Source organism: Hyperolius riggenbachi, chromosome 10, assembly GCF_040937935.1.
Source record: "Hyperolius riggenbachi isolate aHypRig1 chromosome 10, aHypRig1.pri, whole genome shotgun sequence".
In the NCBI taxonomy this organism is placed as follows: Eukaryota; Metazoa; Chordata; class Amphibia; order Anura; family Hyperoliidae; genus Hyperolius; species Hyperolius riggenbachi.
In genome coordinates, this window is record NC_090655.1 from 4,535,581 (window position 1) to 4,554,315 (window position 18,735).

At 46.3% G+C, this 18,735-nt stretch overlaps 1 protein-coding gene across 1 annotated transcript in view; it reads left to right on the forward strand.

Annotated features, from left to right (window-relative positions):
* PI4K2A (phosphatidylinositol 4-kinase type 2 alpha) overlaps positions 1-18,735 on the forward strand; it is a 58,368-nt gene that overhangs the window by 646 nt on the left and 38,987 nt on the right. The gene's annotated exons all lie outside the window — the stretch shown is intronic.

An 18,735-nucleotide genomic window follows, 5' to 3' on the forward strand; every position in this document is an offset into this window, starting at 1 on the left:
GGCCCCTTGGAGGGTTCTGTGGCAGGAGTAGGGGCAGGCGCCTATAGAAGGTTGTGGGGGCAGGAGTGAGGGCAGGTGGTCTGTGGAGGGTTGTAGGGGCAGGAGTAGGGGCAGGGGCCCCTTGGAGGGTTCTGTGGCAGGAGTGGGGGCAGGTGGTCTGTGGACGGTTGTGGTGGCAGGAGTAGCGGCAGGGGCCCCTTGGAGGGTTTTGTGGCAGGAGTGGGGGCAGGTGGTCTGTGGAGGATTCTGTGGCAGGAGTGGGGGCAGGTGGTCTGTGGAGGGTTGTGGTGGCAGGAGTAGCGGCAGGGGCCCCTTGGAGGGTTTTGTGGCAGGAGTGGGGGCAGGTGGTCTGTGGAGGGTTCTGTGGCAGGAGTGGGGGCAGGTGGTCTGTGAAGGGTTGTGGTGGCAGGAGTAGCGGCAGGGGCCCCTTGAAGAGTTCTGTGGCAGGAGTGGGGGCAGGTGGTCTGTGTAGGATTCTGCGGCAGGAGTGGGGGCAGGTGGTCTGTGAAGGGTTGTGGTGGCGGGAGTAGGGGCAGGGGCCCCTTGGAGGGTTCTGTGGCAGGAGTGGGGGCAGGTGGTCTGTGGAGGGTTGTGGTGGCAGGAGTAGCGGCAGGGGCCCCTTGGAGGGTTCTGTGGCAGGAGTGGGGGCAGGTGGTCTGTGGAGGGTTGTGGTGGCAGGAGTAGGGGCAGGGGCCCCTTGGAGGGTTCTGTGGCAGGAGTGGGGGCAGGTGGTCTGTGGAGGGTTGTGGTGGCAGGAGTAGCGGCAGGGGCCCCTTGGAGGGTTCTGTGGCAGGAGTGGGGGCAGGTGGTCTGTGGAGGGCTCCCATGCAAGAGTAAAGGTAGGGGCACTCTGGAGGATGCCCATCATGATAGGGGAAGTTTCTGTCCAGCTGAGACGCAGACGCTGCTATGAGCGTATGGGAAGTGATAGTTAAAGATGTATATATTTGTGTGTTCATCATGGCAGGTCCCAGTCAGTGGCGGAATAGATACCGGCCTCTGTTTATGTAAAGAGGCAGATAGCCAGATAAGATCATTCTCATTTTGGACGGTAGTATTTCATCAAAGGAGGCAGAGGTCAATTGAAATGAAATGAGTCCAGCTAAAGTACCAGATATTTATCTAATTAACCCCCCTGGCGTTATGATCATTTCCAGATTTAGGGTCTAAGAGCCGTGCAATTTTTTTTTTACAAGCTTTTAGACCCTAAAAACAAGAAAAAAAAAATATACTACAGAGAGATCTGCAGCAGCTCCTGCATATAACTCACTCAGGCTCGGGATTACCGCTCTGAGCTGCGGATTTCCACGCCGAGCCTGACTCGGGATAACCGCTAAGGAGGTTAAGTGGACAGTGCTGGAGTGTCTGTGCTCATAGGCTTCAGGGTTCTTTTGAAACGGAAGGTGGTAGAAGTAAATGCTCACTGAAAGAGATGGGTTCCCCTGATTGGCTAGGCATCCAAAACATCGGGGCTTGAAGGCATATTCCATTCAGGGAAGGAGGGAGATATTGGTCAGTGTTTATGAGAGGTGGCAAGTCTGCAGGTAAAGGGGTAAAGACATAGCTGGAGGTCAGAGCTCAGTGAATCAGAATCATTTTATTGTGCCAAGCATGAATGGATCCTGCCCGGAATTGGGTTTGGCACAATACATAGCTTAAAGGATACCCAAGGTGACATGATGAGATGGACATGTGTATGTACAGTGCCTAGCACACACATAACTATGCTGTGTTCCTTTTTTTCTTTGCCTGAAAGAGTTAAACATCAGGTATGTAAGTGGCAGTTCCTGTCTGAGTCAGGACTGGGCCAGACTACAGTGTGGCCCTCACTGATAAGAAATTGGCTTCTGAGAGCAAGACAGAGATAGTCAATAGTTCATAGATTTTAGCTCTGGCATACTTCAATGAATGTCATTGAGCAAAAACAAAATAGTAAACGCTTAAACAGTAGATTCAAATATAAAATAAAACTGTGGAATATCTTAACAAGTCATTTTTAGGAGGAGGATAGATGCAATTGTTCATGTCATTAGTTTATTTTCACCTTGGGTATTCTTTTTTAAGTCTGGCAAAAAAAAAAATGACATTTACTCACCTGGGGCCCCCTGCAGCCAATCGGTGCCCTCGCCGTGTTTCGGAGATCCTCCCGTCCTCGCCAGCGACCACTTCTGGTTTGGCCAGGCATGGGAACGCGAGTGATTCTTTGCGTTCCCGGCCACAATATCGCCCCCTATGCTGCTATTACGGCCAGGAGGCCGCGTGTCTTCTGAGCAGCTACTCCTATTCGCGTCATAGGTTGCAATCCATGACACTCCCATGCTTCCTCCTTGAAGCCGGAAAGAGGAAGTGCGGGAGTGATGTGGTACACAACGTGCGAATGGTACACATTGGCTTCTTGGTACGTTTACTCCCGGTCCCCTACGGTCACAGCTGTATCATTTACATTTCAAATTAGAGTAGCTACTCGGGAGTATAGTTTGGCAACAAATGCCAATTTAAGGTGGCAGGTAAGTATCTGCTGATTTTGTGTGTTAAGTGGCCACTGCTGGAATAAATATGGCAGCTTCCCTAAGTCTGACACCTCTGGTTCCTTTTAACAAGCGGGTGGTTGCCCATTGGAGAGAGGTAGTCATGTATAGCAAGAGGTAGGTGTTAGCTGTTGGTGCTTAAAGGCAGTTGGGTATCCACAGCAGGAGAATTTTGCACTTTCAGTTTCTGATGTTATTAAATATGGTACCAACTGATGCTGCTCAGATCTCCTAGTACTGGTAGTGCCCTCCCAGAACCAGCTGTGGTCCAGGTGTCAGATGTACTCAGGCACCTCCGGAAACTTAATCCTAGGAAAGCCTCTGGCCCAGACGGCGTGTCATCCATGTGCCTTAGATCTTGCGCTAGCCAGCTAGCCCCGGTGCTGACCTCCATTTTTCAGAATTCCCTGTCGGCTGACAAAGTACCCTCCTGCCTTAAAAGGTCCACCATCATTCCACTACCCAAAAAACCAGGTGTCACGGATCTCAACAACTACAGACCCGTGGCCCTTACCTCAACTGTCATGAAGATCCTTGAAAAACTAGTCCTCACCCATCTGAAAAACTCCACCAACACTCTCCTAGATCCACTTCAATTTGCATACAGGGCAAACAGGTCCGTAGAGGATGCCATTAACATCAGTCTGGCATACATTATGGAACATCTGGACAGACCCAATACCTACGCCAGGATCCTCTTCCTAGACTTTAGCTCTGCTTTCAATACGATCTGCCCGAAAATCCTGTGCAACAACTTAGCGCAACTTGGGCTTGATGGAAATCTCTGCACCTGGATCAAGGACTTCCTTACAAACAGGATGCAACAGGTCAAACTTGGTAGCTGCCTCTCCCAAATGAGGACCACAAATACTGGCGCCCCCCAAGGCTGTGTACTGTCTCCGATCCTGTTTTCCCTGTATACAAACAGATGCACCTCAACCGCTGACCGCGTTAAGGTAATTAAATTTGCGGACGACACCACCATCCTTGGTCTCATCAGTGGAGAGGACGAACGCACCTACTGCAGTGAGATTGAGCAAATCTGCAACTGGTGTAAGGACAACATGCTTGTCCTAAACGCTGCAAAGACAGTTGAGTTGGTTATCGACTTCAGGAAATGCCCCTCCCCACTCAGCCCGGAATTCATCGAAGGCACTGAAGTCACCAGAGTATCAAGTGTTCGGTTTCTGGGCACCACCATCACCAACGACTTGAGATGGAGTGAAAACACCACTAAATGCCAAAAGAAGGCGCAGCAACGGCTGTTCTTCCTAAGACAACTCAGGAAGTTTGGTATGCCGCAGGAACTTTTATCAAGCTTCTACACTGCCACCATCGAGTCAATCCTGTGCTCATCCATCATCGTTTGGTATGGGGGAGCCACCACGAGTGACAGGTACAGACTACAAAGAGTAATCAATGCAGCGGAAAGAATCATTGGTTCACCCCTGCCACCTCTGGACCTCCTCCACGCATCCAGACTGAAAACAAGGGCATACAGGATCACTAATGGCCCGCACCATCCCGGCAGCCGCTTCTTCAACCGCATGCGCTCGGACCATCGTTACAGGGCTATCTCCACCAAAACCTCCAGGCACAGGAACTCTTTTTTTCCCCCAAGCAGTGTGCCTTCTGAACTCAAGTCACACACATAGAAAAACTAAATAGCACATCTGTGACCCAGGCCTAAATAAATATGTACTTTTTCCGAGGTTCCGCGCGTAGTATTGCACTACAATACCTTAAATTCTTTTGTCTGCACATGTTTTACTTGCACTAAGTTGTTTTAATGTCTTTGTCTGTTCGTCATTGCATGCGTTGCACTACTATGTTTTTGCCGCTTTGTACTATGCTCTATGCCGATGTGTACCACAAACAATTCCGGGTGTGGCAACTGCCGCACTTGGCGAAATAAATCTGATTCTGATCAGGGCATCCTGGTAATAGAAGAAATATGTTTCTGACAACTGGGTTCTGATGGGTGAAATGAGGGGGCATTGTGGACAGGCCATGGTGGTAGCTGATGGGGTACTTCTGTTTGTCTCCTGAATCATTCATCCATTTATTTATTGTATTTATAAATCGCCCGACATATTACGCATCGCTATGATGGGGCTTTTAGGAACCTCTCTGTGACAGCTGAAGACCGCATTGCTGGCAGCGTTCAACATTAAGTGCAGTCAGTTTTTGGTGTTAGCTGGCCTTGTCTGCTGACTTGCACGCATCCGCTTGGCAGTAGTTTGTTTGTGTCAGCAGGACTCTGCTCCTTACGCCTCCCCCACCCCAAAGCGTGGCCAGACAATCCTAGAAGCCATGGAGAAATAGCAACTTTACAATTACAGTTGCCTAACGTTACAGTTTAAGGCCTTGTGCACATTAGTAAGTGCTGATTGCTTTTGTAAGCGTTTTCAGAGTGACTTGCGTTCTAAGCGCTTTTGTTTGTCTTTTTTTTTTTTTTTTTCCTTTCCTTCCTGACGACAATCAGGAAGTGAACTCTTTGACCTGGAACTGATCAATAGTAATGTAATTTTTTTTTTTTAAAAGCGCTCACCAAATCGCTTTTCAAAGCGCTTTTTCAAGCACTTTGCGGTTTCACTATGCCTTGCACTGAAGCGCAAATGATCAGGAAGTGGAGCAGGAGCTGCATTTGTGGTTGGAAAGAAAGCTCATCGCTCATGTGAGAACACTCACATAGAGCAACGTTTCTCAAGCACTTTTCGGCCTTGTTCACATTGCTTTCCCCTCGCTTAACGTTCGCATTGGGCTCTTTTTAAGCAATTTTTTTTTTTTAGTTTCCCGGGGCTTGGGTGGGCGTTGCGTTTTTGTGAAAATGCATTTTTTAAATTCACTCCCTCACAAGAAGGAAGTGAACTGTTTGACCCGCAAAATAATAAATGCATTGTATTTACTCTTAAACGCTCACGCAATCAATGCACAAAGCGACTTTGTGAGCGTTTTGCGTTTTTCCTATACCTTCCATTGAGGCGGAATCTCCTCAAAAATGGTACAGGCAGCGCTTTCCTGAGTGGATCGGAATCGAACCGCTCAGATGTGAACTCTCACAAGGAATCATTGCACAAGTGCTTTCAGGGCGATTTTTGAAAAATCGCCAGAGCTTAAAAAAAAAAAATCACGCCTCTAGTGTGAACAAGTCCTCAAAGTGATTTTTTTTTTTTTTTTAAACAGTCAGCGCTTAAAAATAACTTTACACTATATTCGCACTATATGCGCTGTATAGCGAGCTCTTCTGACGTTCATACTATGTGCTCTGCACAGCTGATCCCATTCGCTGTAATGAATGAGATCAGCAGCGCACTGCAATGCAAATGTGTGTTAATTTTTTTTTTATTTATTTTTTTTTTTTTTTACAGGTGTAGTATTACTTTTTGGCCACAAGATGGCGGCCATGAGTTTGTTTACATGACGTCACTCTAAGCGTAACACGCTTAGAGTGAGTCATCGGAGAGGGAATGGCCAGAAAAGGCGCAGCTTCCGAGAGAAGCTGTCGCTTTTTCAGCGGGAGAGAGGAATCAGTGATCGGGCACCATAGCCCGATACATTGATTCCTTGGCTACCGAATCCGCGGCCGGGAGTGCGCGGTAGCGCGCATGGTTCCTGGACGTAGTAACTACGTCCAGGAACCAAAATAGGTTAATAAATGTGTTTTAACCTAAGAGCCCTAACTAAACCGCCGCATCCCCTCCGCTGTAAGCTATCTAAATTCCCCCCTAACTCACCCTCCCTCTTCCCTGCAAAATCCATGACTTTCTTGTGGATTTTGCTGCCCCTGTGCGCTTCCGTGTGAGGCAGAGCTATGAGCTGCAGCCCTGCCTCACGCGTCTGTCAGCGGTGGATCTCCGCCTATCCCCCGCCCCTCTCACTGAAGAAAGACAGAGGGGCGGGTGGAAGCAACGATCTGCCGCTGACAGATGCGCTGAGAGACAAAGCTGCGGCTCATAGCTCTGCCTCCCACGGAAGTGCTGCCCGGATTGCCCCCCGGGGAGTTTGGGGGGATTTAGTTATATTAGAGCGGCGCAAATGCGGCGGTTTATTTAGGGCTATTAGGTTAAACCCTTTTTATTAAAATAAAAAGGTTTTTTTGAGACTTCAGAGTCTCCTTAAGGGTTCAAGGTGGCCATTCATCTAGCGATTTTTGTATAAACTTTATTGGCCGATCAGCTGCGGTGCGGTTGATCAAAAATCAATCGACTAGTAGTCCACACAGTTCAAGCGATATATCTTCACTGATCGATCTGAACAATGTTGTGCCTCCAGGCTGCGAAGCCAAAAATCGATTGTGTGTGGACCGAAATCATGTGAGCAGTAGGCGATTCCTGTAATATTGACCGATATCGTCCATTCCGCTCAATCAACAAATCAATGCGATTCACCCAGATATCCCTCAAAATATGGTCTATCGTGCATACTGGAACACACTCAAATCTCTCTTGAATAATCTCTTCAATAAAAGGATTGAAGCAGTTGATCGATCAGACTGCCAAATGTCTAGATATATGGCCATCTTTATATAACTTCACAACTGAATTGATTTAACTCTAAAGGTGGCCATACATGGTACAATTTTTCAATTAGATAATTTAGTTCGATTATTCCGTTAGATCGAATATAAAGATTTTTCCAGCATGTCCGATCATTTTTCCCGAAAAAACGGGATAATCGTTCGAATTTCTTGATCGAAAAAAAAAAATAATTTTCAACTTTTATTCAGTTCGATCATTTAGATCAAATAAACGGGAAACTCGAACGTTTTTATTGTACCGTGTATGGCCACCACCAGTTTAGTATCCCATTTGCCATGTCTAGCTTGTGAGCTCGACACTTTGCAGCTTCTTCTGCTTGATAATAGATTGCCTCTTAGGACCTACACAGATCAGTCAGTGCATTAAAACCACCAACCTAATATTTTGTGTAGGTCCCTCAGTCGTTGCCAAAATGGCTCAGACCCAGCAACACAGACTCCACAAGGTATCCTGTGGTATCTGACTATAGATCTATAATACATATATGGTGCAGCTCCTTCTGGTGGTCAGGCCTGGACCCCACAAGACCTATGAGGATGTTCTGTGGTATCGGACTATATATCTATAATACACTATCAGCCTATAATGCAGTGCAGCTCCCCCTGGTGGTCAGGCCTGGAGTGCTGTATGTGAGCCAGCCCTGAGCTCTACAATACAATATACAATACAATAACATTTCTATAGCGCTTTTCTCCCATAGGACTCAAAGCGCTTAGGCTCTCTCAGATTCAGTAATTAGTAGGATGAAGTATTCACACAACAAAAGTTATATTTCTGCAAATGCCAAACTGAACAGGTGGGTTTTCAGTCTGGATTTAAACACGTCCAGGGATGGAGCTGTCCTGATCTGTTGAGGTAAGGAGTTCCAAAACGTAGGGGCAGCATGACAGAAGGCTCTGGGACCAAAAGTTTCCAAGTGGACTCTGGGTATGACTAGATTATTAGAACCTGTTGATCTGAGAATGCGGGGATTGCTACGCAGCTGCAACATATCTTTCATATATCCAGGGCCTAAATTATTCAGGGATTTAAATGTCAGTAGGCCAATCTTGAATAGGACCCTCCATTCTATAGGTAGCCAGTGAAGGGAGAGCAGGACTGGCATTATGTGGCAGTGACGGGGTTGGTTGGTTAGCAGTCTGGCAGCAGTATTCTGTATCAGCTGTAGTCGGTACAAGACCTTTTTTGGAAGGCCAGTGTAGAGAGCATTGCAGTAGTCCAGTCGGGATGTGATGAAGGCGTGGACTAAGGTTGGCAGATCTTCTGGGGGTATGAGGTGCTTGATTTTTGCAATGTTCTTCAGGTGAAAATAGGATGATTTCACCACAGCAGAGATTTGAGTTCTGAAGTTTAAATCCCAATCAATTAGAACTCCCAGGCTACGCACATGATCAGAGCTGCGCAGATCCGTGCCTCCTATTCCCAGTGGTGAAGACTGCAAGTTAAGTTGTTTTGTTATCATGCTCTGCCCTCCTATCAGAAGGACTTCAGTTTTGTCTGCATTTAGTTTCAGCCAGTTGTCATTCATCCATTGCTGTAGTTCACGTAAGCAGGCGTTTATAGTTAGAGTTGGGTCTGTCACACCAGGCTTGAAGGAAAGATATAGGCTTCAATTCATCAAGCATTACCGCATTCGGTAATGCTGAAAACAGCTGACTTAACGAAGCACTTTAGAAAATGTTAATTCATCAAAGCTGTTACCGAATGAGAAGCTGAAATGACACAGCAATGAGATAAATTACCGACATGTGCTCAACAAATGTTAATTCATCAAGGTTCCCACATTCGATAACACATTCGGTGTTTATCTCAAGCTCTCCCCTGTCGTTACAGGCTTCGAAAGCCTTCTGTGTGAATGTTTTCATGATTAGCAGGAGCAGGCAGCCAATAGAAACAGCCCCTGTTCTCCTGCAAGTGCTGCTGATAGGTCACACAGGCTTCTCCACACAAGCTTCCAGACCCCCCAGGCAGTGAGCAGAGAGAACGGGTCAAAATATATCCCCAGATTCCCTTCGGTGGTGTAACCCTTTCAGGCCCTGTTTGATAATGCAAAGATGCTGGTGGTGAAATCACCAAGCATGGCATTTGTAATGTCTCCAGGAAGTTCATCTACGTTGTGGCAAATAAATAAAATGTTAAGAAAGACTGATGGACAGATTCAGAGCAGCAGAGGCAGTATAAATAACAGTAACTATAACACCTTTACTTCACAAAGGGATGTCTGGATGCCTTCTATTGTTATCAGCTTGTAACAACACACGGACATTCCAAGCTGCTCTGCACCACTCTGCTGTTATCGAACAGCCTTTGATGAATTGAAGCCTAGTAGTTCGGTAACTTAACGAACCTCTACCGCACATGGGAAAATATTGATGAATTAGCACAGTGAAGTGTAAAATACCGAATGCGGTATTTTAAGGACTGGGGTTTTGTTATCGAACACCCTTTGATGAATTGAAGCCATAGTTGGGTGTCGTCTGCATAGCAGTGGTATGTCAGGCCATGTTTTTGGATTAGTTTTCCCAGCGGCAACATGTAAATCGTGAAAAGCAGGGGAGAGAGGATTGAGCCCTGGGGCACCCCATACCTAAGTGATACAGGGGTGGACAGGAAGGGCCCCATAGACACTTTGTGGGTTCTGCCACTCAAGAAGGATTGGAACCACTGAAGAACTATGCCATCAATGCCGCAGTATTCCTGTAGCCTGTTTATCAAGATGTCATGGTCAACTGTATCAAAGGCTGCAGAAAGGTCTAGCAGTATGAGGATGGAGCACTCTCCTCTGTCTCTTGCCATGAGCAGGTGGTTGCATATTTGGATGAGGGCCGTTTCAGTGCTGTGGTGTTTCCTGAAGCCAGACTGGAATGGGTCATAACTGTTGTTTTGTAGGATTTTGGCTTCTAGCTGGAGGTAAACAGCTTTTTCAATTAGCTTGCCCAGAAAGGGAAGGTTAGAGACAGGTCTGTAGCTGGTCATTGCATCTGGGTCCAGGGAGGGTTTTTTGAGGAGAGGCCTGATGATTGCTCGGGGTGACCCATGCTTTTCTCCTTTCTCATGTGGTGCCCCCAAGTTAATGCGCATGTAGCAGAACGCAATGGACCTAAGGTAAGTGCCTGTTTTTAATATTGGGAGTTGGGTGCGGACGGCTTTCCCCGACACTGGCCACGCTTGGGGGGGGGGGGGGCGTCCGCGCCACCCAGCCTACCCCTCCGGGGTGCCGCTGTGGTTCCCAGGCAGTGAGAGAGCCTGGGACCCCGCGGTCCCCCCGGTTGTATAAAAAGGGGGCATTGGGAATCCTCCCCGTGGCGCTCCTGGATAGTGCTAATGTAGCATGTAGCAGGGTGACCGCTTTGCGGTATTGGTTTGTGCATGCATTTGCATGAGCATTGCCTCATGGATAGCCAATTAGGCCAGATTTGCAAAGCCAGACTTGCTAGGGTAAGGCCTCTTTTCCATGGACTGTTGATGGGCAGTGAAATGCCTCTCAAACTCTCACAACTGCTCACTGCTGCCTGGTAACTGCTTGTTGCTGCCTGGTATCTGCTCACTGCTGCCTGGTAACTGCTTGCTGAGCACACAGCTCAACAGTCCGTGGAAAAGAGACCTTAAACTTGGTGTTTGAGCACGCATACATTTTCTCATGCAAAGTACTTCTTCTTCTTGCTTTGAAGGTTGAGGCACTTACTCTAAATATATAACACTATCAGCACTATTATGAAGTGCAGCTCCCCCTGGGGGTCAGGCCTGGACTCTACAAGACCTGTGAAGGTGTCCTGTGGTATCGGGCACTAAAGCTAACCATACATGGCTTGATTATGAGCCGATGTGTCTGTCTGATGTATTTTTCTCCGATCAGAAATTGATCGATACCTTCCACACACAGCAGATCAGTTTTTAATAGATTCTGCCAGGGAATCTACTGAAAATAGATTAAATGGCAGCATTGCACCCAGGGCTGTGGATTCGGTACAAAAATCATCTGACTCAGACGACTCAGTTTATGAATCCACTGACTTCAGGTAGCCAAAATTGCTCTGACCCCCCGACTCTAACTCCACAGCCCTGGTTGCACTGGTTGACTAAGGCTTCTGCCCCACCCTCAATCGACCTAAATTTTCCATCTGATCAATACTTTCAATCAGTTTTAGGCCAAAAACAATTGGAAATCAGTCGATCAGATAATTTTGAGGGAATTGAATAAGAAAATTGATACGTGTATAAGCAGATCCCATGTATTTACATAGTTACATAGTTATTTTGGTTGAAAAAAGACATACGTCCATCGAGTTCAACCAGTATAAAGTACAACACCAGCCTGCTCCCTCACATATCCCTGTTGATCCAGAGGAAGGCGAAAAAACCCTTACAAGGCATGGTCCAATTAGCCCCTAAAGGGAAAAATTCCTTCCCGACTCCAGATGGCAATTAGATAAAATCCCTGGATCAACATCATTAGGCATTACCTAGTAATTGTAGCCATGGATGTCTTTCAACGCAAGGAAAGCATCTAAGCCCCCTTTAAATGCAGGTATAGAGTTTGCCATAACGACTTCCTGTGGCAATGCATTAAAAACATTTATTAAAAATTGCGCAAAAGGTGGATTAGTGCATCACCAGGCCGCTTAGTTAGTGTTAGGTCCCCTCCCATAGGGGGATGACTTCTCCGCAGTGGGAGGGACGAGTACTTAACAAGTTGTATGCAAGCTGTTACAGGAAACCAACATCCTCCAGTGGTAGACAGGTCATGTGTATGCTAGGTGTGTATTTTATCCCACAAGTGGGGCTTGCACTCTTTTGCATGTAGGCACTTATCTGTTTTTAAAGGGAAGGTTCAAGCAAAATAAAAAAAATGAGTTTCACTTACCTGGGGCTTCTACCAGCCCCATGCAGCCATCCTGTGCCCCCGTAGTTACTCACATTTTTTTTATTTTGCTTGGACATTCCCTTTAAAGTGGACCCAAACTAAAAATACAAGATTTCAGAAATACAATCTATTTTCTAACTTATAATAAATAGCAGCCTTTTTTCAGCTGCATGAAGACAAATATAAAATATTTTACATTTATTGGAAGAACCCCTCCCTTCCTTTCAAATTGCCGGGATTTTTCCGGCAAACTGGTGGAGTAGATGGTGTCCAGCAATGGAGGAATTGCTAATGGCTGCCACCTGTATAACCCTAGCTATGAAAAGAGAAGGGTGAAAAGCATGCACTGAAATGCTCATAGGCTTGAAGGAGTGTTTATTTATCTTTGTATGTGGCAGAGTGGGGCAACTAAATATTTTTAATTAAAAAAATGTTTGGTTTGGGTCCGCTTTAAGTAGCGCTGTTCATTTCTTTGCTATGTACTAATTGAATTCATTTTTGGTCAGCTGCTCCCACTTAGCAGCCATGCTTTTGGTGTATATGCCGAGTTTCTTTTTGGGTTCAAGGTGTGTGCAGTTTCTGGGGGGGCTCAGTGCACCTCTGATTGTAGGCCATTCGGAAGCGGCCTGGTGATGCGCTGATCCACCTTTTGCGCAATTTTCAATTTTTGATTTTACTAGGTAGCGCACCCAGGCTATGCATATGCATAGGTTAGGATTTAGTTAGTGTTAGGCCCCTCCCATGGAGGATTGACTTCTCCGCAGTGGGAGGGACGAGTACTTAAAGAGAACCCGAGGTGGCTTTGTATAACGTTAGTGGGGCACAGAGGCTGGTTGGGCACACTAACACCAGCCTCTGTTGCCCCATTGTGTGTGTCAAAGACCCCCCTGCTCGCCGCTATCCTCCCCGCAGTGCTGGCGACACGCAGCGCGTCGCCAGCACAATGTTTACCCTAGCGCTGTCTGTCAGCGCCGCTCCCCCGCCTCCTCCGCATCGCCGCTACCCGCCCTCGTCCCTTCCCTCCAATCAGCGTGAGGGAAGGGACGAGGGCGGGTAGCGGCGATGCGGAGGAGGCGGCGGAGCGGCGCTGACAGACAGCGCTAGGGTAAACATTGTGCTGGCGACACGCTGCGTGTCGCCAGCATTGCGGGGGTATAGCGGCGAGCAGGGGGGTCTTTGACACACACGATGGGGCAACAGAGGCTGGTGTTAGTGTGCCCAACCAGCCTCTGTGCCCCACTAACGTTATACAAAGCCACCTCGGGTTCTCTTTAATAGGTTGCATGCAAGCTGTTACAGGAAACCAACATCCTCCAGTGGTAGACAGGTCATGTGTATGCTCGGTGTGTATTTTATCCTACAAGTGGGGCTTGCACTCTCTTGCAGGTAGGCACTTGTCTGTTTTTAAGTAGCGCTGCTCATTTCTTTGCTGTTTATATTTATTTATATATAGTCCTTAGACTGCAGGTGTATTAGACAAGTCCCACATTCCATGCTAATAAAATCACCCCTCGCCCGGGAGCTAATGTCTCTGTGAACTGGTATAAATGTATTTCTATACATATGAGGCATGCAGGGTTGTATGCTGTGTCCCTTGCTGTTTGGACCATGTGACAATCTATTAAGATGGCCATACATTTAGCAATGGGCAGATTCGACCAAGAGAAAAATCTCTCTCTGATCGAATCTGATAAGAGTGAGGTCTGTTGCCCATATACCAAATGCTGAAATCTCGTTCCCACCGCGCACCCGATCGAGCAGCATGCGCGCGCCACAGTGCAACTAATTTTGTCTCGAAATTGTTCGCATTGTCTGTTGGGCATGCACTTGGCACCGATTTTCATCCAATTTGATTATAATAATCGAATCAGATGGTCGATTGGCCGACAAGTCGCCTGACGTATGGCCACCAAGTCACAGATTTTAAATAAGTCTCATTTTATACCCCTTTTCACATATTTTGTTGGTGAAGTTGGCTGAGGGTTGTCGTCCGTTTAGAAGAGATTTGTTTTGTAAAAACCGTTGTGTGTGTGATTTGCCTCTTTGAGTTGCTCATCTGTCCAAAGTCCCATGAAGTTCTTGAAATAGTTATTTGTGGTTCTTACAATTTCACTTCCTCTCTGCACCGGTTTCATTCTGCCGGAGGGCGTGTGACTAATTTTTTTTTTTATTTTCTTTTAAAGAGACTCCGTAACAAAAATTGCATCCTGTTTTTTATCATCCTACAAGTTCAAAAAGCTATTCTAATGTGTTCTGGCTTACTGCAGCACTTTATACTATTACTGTCTTTGTAATAAATGTATCTTTGCCCTGTCAGACTTGTCGGCCTGTGTCTGGAAGGCTGCCAAGTTCTTCAGTGTTGTGGTTCTGCTATGAACTCCCCCTTCCAGGCCCCTCTATGCACACTGCCTGTGTGTTATTTAGGATTAGAGCAGCTTCTCTCTTCTCTCTTATCTTTTACAAGCTGGATAAATCGTCCTCTGAGCTGGCTGGGCTTTCACATACTGAAGAATTACAGACAAGGGCAAAGCTGTTTGCAGGAAGAAACAAGCAGCCTGAAACTTCAGTGCATGAGAACAGGGGGAAAGAAACACACAAATGATCTCTTGAGATTCAAAAGGAAGGGTGTATACAGCCTGCTTGTGTATGGATGTATTTTCTATGTGTGGACATTCTGTACATCAACCTACTTCCTGTTTTGGTGGCCATTTTGTTTGTTTATAAACAGACTTTTTAAAACTGTTTTTGACTACTTTTAATGCGGCGGGGAGCGGCGAAATTGTGTCAGAGGGTAATAGGAGATGTCCCCTAACGCACTGGTATGTTTACTTTTGTGCGATTTTAACAATACAGATTCTCTTTAAGGCCGTTGATCAGCCATGCACAAGTAAACATTTATAAATCATTGCTGTTAGGCCAGGCGCCCACTACTACAGATGGCTGATTGCAATCGCTCAGTGATTGTGCTGGTGTTTTGTACAGCGATTTGTGGCTTTTTTATTTTTTGTAGCGATTTTTATTTCAAGCGATTTTCTTTTTTTTTTTTTTTTTTTTCTGTGGTCCAGGAAGATAAATCGCTGCGACATCGCTTTATACAGCGATTTTGCAGCGATCCTCCTACCTTTAGAATGGCACATTCTAGACATTGGCTATTCAAAAAGTTTATAAACCGATTTAGGAAAGTTTCACCTGTACAGAACATGTGCTTGACATTGAGCTGTAGCGTTTCTCGTACACTTCTGATTGGCTCGTAGACTCAGCTGACCTCTGACTTCTTCCCCACTCCATTGTTTAGTGGAAGCCTCGGCATTCTCTTCACAGTCCACTTCTACTGAAGTGCAAACAGGTCTGACTAGAGGTTTCAGTCTCTGAAGATCACTCCACATTCTGCACATTCTTATCGGTTGTGTAACGTGCAGGTCACCTGCCTGTCAGCCAGGATCAGCCAGTAGCTGAAGGATGTAATAATCCGTGACACTGGGGCCGGAAACACAATTCCAACTTCCCTTTTCCTACATCCACTTTCTGACAATAGTACCAAGAACTGCTGATTCTAATTACAGTATCCCTGAATCTGGGGTAAAATGACTCCCATGGCGGGCTATATTGCCTCCTCCTCACTGTCCAGAGGCTGCTTGTTGTCCTTGGGGTCCCCCTTTCCCCCGTGCCAGTCCTCTAAGTATTTGATGGGATCCTCCAGTCTAATACTTTTCTGGAAGTTCCCACAAGCAGCGCAACGTAGTTCCAAGCCGCAGGGAGAGCACTCACTAAGGTTGCCAATGACCTCGTCTTAGCCAATTTCAGCAACCACTATTCCATCCTCCACTCCTGCTTTTGACACCATTGACCACCCCCTCCTACTCCAAACCCTACACTCGATTGGTATATGACTCAGGCCTGAGCTGCTCCTTCTTCGTCTCTGATTACTCCTTTCGGACCTCTTTTTAAATGGATCCTCCTCCCTCTCTGTTGGAGCCCCCCATGGCTCTGTCCTTGGCCCCCTCCTCTTCTCCCTCTACACCTCCTTTCTCAGCAAATTCATCTCCTCTTTTGATCGCAACTACTACCTCTATGCTGTTGACACCAAAATCTACAGTCACACCCCTATATATCTTGCAAAACTTCATTTATTTCAATAATTCGTCTTTAAAAGCTAAAAGTAATATATAAAATAGGAAGCCTTTGCAGGTGTTTTGGATGAATTAGCTGATTAGACTCTTTGAGACACTTTGATCCTAGAATATTGAACATTTTCACAATATTCTAATGGTCTTACATTTTGATTTTTGGGTTATCCTAAGCTGTAAGCCATAATCGACAACATAACAAAAAAAAAAAAAGACTTGAAATCGCTCACTTTGCATGTAATGAGTCTATTTCATTGATAAGTTTCACCTTTTAGGTTGAGTTACTGAACTGAATGGATTTTTGCACGATAATCTAATTCTTCAGGTTTCACCTGTATTTTGCCCAGATGTACGGAAGGTTGACTGTGGATAATTTACTCTTGTTTGCTTCTCGTGTAACCGGAGCAGCTCTGGAACTTTCCCCTCCTCTCGCGTTCCTTCTCTCTAGAGTTTAGCGGTGAAAGTGTTTCCCATCTCAGATGTCTATCTGGCCGTTTCTCACCTTACCTGCGCTCTCCTTTCACCCCTGCGCTGTTATCGGGCTGCGCGATGCCACTCAATGTCGCATTATCACTTTGCAGAGATGTGACGCCTCTCTTCTCCGCGCACGCTTTGTGTTTTATCGATCTCGGGACTGCATTGCTCCTCGTCTGTTTTTATCATCAACGTGACTCTATCTACATCTCTTATTCAGCCAAGCTGAACGTTGTCATGTTTAAGTAAAGAAATCCTGGAATTTAGAAGTGGAGCCGGGTGTTATGTACGCTTCGCTGATGCATCCTGTACAGTTCAGATTCACCAGCAAGTTCTTTCCATACTCTTAATCTTTAATCTGCTGCATATGAGGGTTCCGGGCTCACCTTCCCGGCTGTGGTGGCTGTACTGCATACAACCAATCAGGACATCTATTCTATCACATATCTGTTCAGACAGCCGGGAGCAAGGCATCTATTGGTTATGTAAAATGTTGCCAACTTTTTTTTTTTTTTTTTTTTTTTTTTTTTTAATCCCCTGATAAGTGACCAAGAACCAAATGATGCACCAAAAAAGTCCACTAGAAAAAACACGGGGCGTTATATGAACAACTTCACTTATATTCTTCAAATCGAGTCTTCTAGATTGCAGACATAGCATGCAGATACGATTCTCAGACTTCCAAATCACAAGAGACTGCCTGACACGTTTCATGCCCAAAAGCCCCTTCCTCAGAGGCACACAATACACAAACACATCAACTGCAGGGCATAGGGGATATATCACCGCAATCTGTAGTGAATATAGTAACAAGCGCTCAACGGCGACTCCACGTGCAGCTATGGACAGTAGGTAGCTACCTGATATATTCCTTATGCCCTGCAGTTGATGTGTTTGTGTATTGTGTGCCTCTGAGGAAGGGGCTTTTGGCCATGAAACATGTCAGGCAGTCTCTTTGTGATTGTAAGTCTGAGAATCGTATCTGCATGCTATGTCCACAATCTAGAAGACTCGAGATTTGAAGAATAAAAGTGAAGTTGTTCCGACAGTGTCCGGTTTAATGCGAAAGCAGCAGCGCGTTGTCGGCAACTTGCGCGGCGACTGGCGGTCATGTTAGTCTTGGGCAATGCAGAGACTTTAAAATGTTTGGCGTTCGCATGCGTGGAAGCATATTTTTTTTCAATACACCTCCGCAATTCAAATTTTGGCCACAGGAAGTCAGCGCTAGAGCCTCACTTCCTGTTTGTCTTGCAGCCAGAAACGAGATTACCGCACATTGCCGCGATAATACCCGAAGGCTATTTTTAGCGGTGTGATGCGCGATCACCGTCCTGGTGGGAGAACAGCCTGAAGGGGACGGGGCTCTTAGGCAGCTCACAAGTGGCTGCTGAACAACAGAATGAAAGGGACAACAGACTGAGGCCCAGTGCACACCAAAAACCTCTAGCGGTTTTTGAAGCAGATTTTCAGAGCGATTCTAGGCATGTTTAGAGAAATGTTCTAAACATGCCTAGCGTTTTTGTGTAGCAGATTTCATATATTACAACAGCAAAGCTGTTACTGAACAGCTTCTGCAACAAACGCCTGGAAAACCGCTCTGATCTAGTGTTTTTTCAGAGCAGTTTGAGATTTTCCTATACTTTTTACACTGAGGCAGAAACGCATCTGCAAACAGCAAAAATGCTGCAGGAGCCACCTTTGCCGTTTGCCATAAACCTCAAACCGCTGGTGGGCACCATCCCATTGAGATACATTAGCCAAGCGTTTTCACAGGTGGCAGCGGTTTTGAAAACTCTACCAAAAACGCTTGGTGTGCACCAGCCCTTATTTCCTGTCCTGTCCCCTCCAATCACTGGACCCCAATGTGTCTGCACTGTGTCCTATGGCACGCTGGAGGCAGAGGAGGCAGCCTGTAGCATGGATGTAGCCTGTGTATGCTGGGAATTGGACACACGTATATTGCACTTGTTCTGCTGCGGCTAAAGAACAGGCCCTTTGTCATCCCTTCCCACCAGCTCTCCCATCTCCCCGCTCTCCCACAATACATCTCTTCAGCCTCCTCGCCGGGGTCTCTCCGCTGCAGAGCCTTGTGCTGCATTCTTTTCTGGTTACACTTAACTAAAGCAATTTTCTAATCGAGTTTCTTGTCTAATCTGTGTAATAGAAGTCATGCTACTTCTGAAATAATAATTCCAGGGATT